At 42.0% G+C, this 3,588-nt stretch overlaps 1 long non-coding RNA gene across 1 annotated transcript; it reads right to left on the reverse strand.

The window, feature by feature from the left end:
• Positions 1 to 250: 250 nt before the first annotated feature.
• On the reverse strand, positions 251 to 761 carry LOC118497258. Its single transcript, XR_004899780.1, has 3 exons — positions 719 to 761; positions 569 to 572; positions 251 to 375 (listed from the first exon to the last, which is right to left on the reverse strand). It is a non-coding gene; the product is annotated as an uncharacterized LOC118497258 (long non-coding RNA).
• Between the last annotated feature and the right edge of the window lie 2,827 nt (positions 762 to 3,588).

Here is a 3,588-nt window from a genome sequence, read left to right on the forward strand (position 1 = left end):
ACTGCCAGAGAGAAAGAACCCCTTTTGTTCCCCTCCTTGCACAGGCACTGGCTATACTTCACTCCTTGTTTAGGTCTTTTTCTGTTGTTTTATTCTGTTCTTTCATTTGGGCCAAATTCTTCCATTTGGTGGCCTCCCTGTGTTTGTTTTGTTTATTAGGTGGAGCTGCCTTTATTCCCTGTATCAGTAGGATGCCCTATGTAGAAAAGGAACCTGTAAGTTGTTTGCTACAGCCCAGGTAATTGCCTGGTGATGTGGACCCTGGCTCATGGGGTCCACCACAGTGTGGATGAGGCACAAGAAATGCACAGGGACTACTGAGTCCTGTGGAGGAAAAGGGACAGCATGGCTTTTCTCTCAAGAGGAGAAATGCCCCTACCCTTGCTGTTGTGGCAGGAAAAGAAACTGTTCTCTGTAACACTTGCAAGTTTTGTAGGGACAAAAGCTGAGTAAAAGTTATTTTTAGGTAAGGAGCCGGCCAGCAGACGTTGCTAAGTAACGTTATCTGAAGGTCACTAACCTTGCCCCTACTTCTGAATGCTTGCTTTCAGCAGCTGGTTCCCCCTACCTTTCTACCTGTGTAACTGGTATATAAAAGGACCCCTAACCCAGCCTTTTCGGCTCAGGATTTGGGAATTAACCCCCCCTTGAGCCCCGCGTGTGTAATAAAGTTTGTACTTCATTATCTTCCCAAGTGTGGGTGGATTTTCCACAACACTGTGACTGGCCTTTATTTCTTTTCTGGGCCCATTACATGATGGTCCTCATTTACTATGCACAGGTTTGCTTTAGGTGGTTATATTTTACAGAAAAGAAAGGAGATGATGCTGCCTATGACATCACAGAAGAAGGATATTTGCAAATGCAAAGCGAAAAGTGGTTGACTGGTTACACCCCATACTGGGGAGTTTTAGCATGGATTTTGGGTAGTTACAGTAAGCACTTCCTGTCTCAATTCAGGGTGATGGAGTTTTATCGAAATCAAGTCTCATAGCAGTCTAGGTACAATGCAGGCCTGATTCCCCATGGGACAACTTATCTGTGGGCATGGGTCCTGTGCATCTCCAAGTGGAAGCTGGGCCTACGCCATGCAGTATGCTCTCCTATAGCCAAGGTGTGGCAACCTTCTTCAGTGCTTTCTGGTTCCATGTGGGAGCGGAAGGGCTCTTAGAGGTATTATTGCTACCACCTAGTTTCTGAAGACCTGCTGGGCACTTGTCCTACTTCCAGTCCTCTCAGCCACCTTCTGTATGTGATTGGTGCCCTTCAAGCTGCTGCCACAGAGTTTGTGTGTATGTTCTAAGCCCCTTCCAGACCTGTAAGGGATGAAAATTCAGCAATTTCTTTTCCACCTCAACCCCCACTGGTTTTTACAGACAGAAATAATGGTGGTTATCTTCCTGGTGCTGAAACCCTGGGCTATGTGTCTGGCTTGGGGCTAGGATTGCTCACTCCCAAGGTATCCCTCCCAATTTATATCCACCACACATGAGTGTGGGACTTCCACTGCTGCCATCATTTCCTCTCCATACTGCACCACATCCTCTCTGCCCTGGTTCTGAAACTCACCCCCTCCTACCGGTCTGGATGAATGTGGCTTCTTTAGATTCTTGGTTGTCAGACTTCCATACACCTTAATTTTCTGATGGTTCTGGGTGTTATTTGTTTTAGATATCTTGATGTAATTCTTTCCATGGTTGTGCAAGGAGGCAAAGTGTGTCTACCTACCCTTCTATGTTGACCAGAACTTGTGAAATGCCTTTTTAGCTAAATATTACATTGCTAGTATTCACCCATATTGCACTGAAGTCTATTATGAAAGTAACTTCCACTTACTAATATTTTTTTAAATCATACTCATTGTAGAAACTTTAGAAAACACAAAAATGTTAAAGAAAGCAATAGTCATAATCCTGTACTGCCTTTATTTTGGTCTGTGTCTTCCCAATGCACAAATTATTTTTTTTTTCAGAATTGAGCCATGTTGCATAAACAATAAACAAGAAAATAGGTAATTATAAATTTTGATAAGTGCATTTAAGAAAATGAACAAAGTTTATTTTCTTTGTAATAATAATGGAGTGGAAAACATAAATTGTAGCTTAATTGGACATGCGAATTATATCTCAGTAAAACTATTTTTTAAAAAGAATTATAGGGCCCTGGCTGGTGTGGCTCAGTGAGTTGAGTAGCAGCCTGTGAGTCAAAGGGTTGCCAGTTTGATTCCAGTCAGGGCACATGCCTAGGTTGTGGGCCAGGTTGGGTCCTTGAGCAGGAGACGTGCAAGAGGCAACCACACATTGAATGTTTCTCTCCCTCTTTTTCTCCTTCCTCTTCCCCTCTCTCTAAAATAAATTTTAAAAAATATTTAAAATAAAGAAAGAAAAGAATAGTAGGTTAGAAGAACATAGGGCCAACTTAAGTAGACCAGAAAGAGTTCTAGGATATGTTATATGTAAAGAAAAAAAAGGTTAGAGGAGCATTTGGCAAGTCAATATCTGAAATATATCTTAATTTTGGTATGCATATTTATTGGAGACACTAACGTTCTTTTTTTATTGTTGTGAGTTATAGTTGTCCCACATTTTTCCCATTGCTCTTGCCTGCCCTGCCCATACTACCTCCCACTCCCACAGTTTTCCATGCCAATGTGTCCTTTATACATGTTCCTTTACTGCCCCTTCTTCTTCTTTCCCAACATTATCTCCTTCCCACTACTTCTGGTCACTGTCAGTTGGTACATTATTTGTCTGTCTCTGTTCTATTTTGCTCCTTTGTTGTTCGTTGGTTAGGTTCCACTTACAGGTTAGATTATTGTATTTGGTCTTTACCACCTGGCTGACTTCAACGAGCATAATACTCTCCAGTTCCATCCATGCTGTCATGAAGAGGAGGACTTCCATCTTTCTTTCTGCTGCATAGTATTCCATTGTGTAAGTGTAGCCCGTTGTTTGATCTTCTCAGTTACTGATGGGCACTTAGGTTGGTTTCTAGCACTTGGCTACAGTAAAAAACTTTCACTAATAATATATGGCATCAATATTAACATTACTTGAAAAACTGTATTTTTAAAATATTTTAGGAATTGCCACACCAGAGTTCTGGACAAGATGGAGATATAGGTAGAAACACTTCACTTCCTTGCACAACCAAAAGAAGGATAAAAACAAATCTAAAAACAATAAACTACCAGAAGTATCAGAAAGTTAAAATTCATGAAACTCCAACAACCAAGGAGTTACAGAAACATTCAACCAGACCGGTAGGAGGGATTGAGATGGGTTATGAGCAGTTGAGTAGAGAGGACATGAAGCAAAGTGGGAGACCATCTGGGGTAGGCAGGACTGACTGAAAAGGAAACCAATGACTCAAAGCTAGCTGTAAACTACTATGGGGGTTTCCATGGAAGGAGAAACTCATAGTCTCACACAAGAAAATTCATTGGAAAGCAGGCCTAGAGAAGAGCAAGTGAGCCTCATTGTTTCCTCTTTGACACCTCCCCCAGAGACTGCACCACAATGCAGCAAAGAGGGTAGCGCCCCATGAATACCTAGGGCCCCACCCTCTTACAACATAGCAAGTGCACTA

The sequence above is a fragment of the Phyllostomus discolor genome, chromosome 11 (genome assembly GCF_004126475.2).
Source record: "Phyllostomus discolor isolate MPI-MPIP mPhyDis1 chromosome 11, mPhyDis1.pri.v3, whole genome shotgun sequence".
Lineage (NCBI taxonomy): Eukaryota > Metazoa > Chordata > Mammalia > Chiroptera > Phyllostomidae > Phyllostomus > Phyllostomus discolor.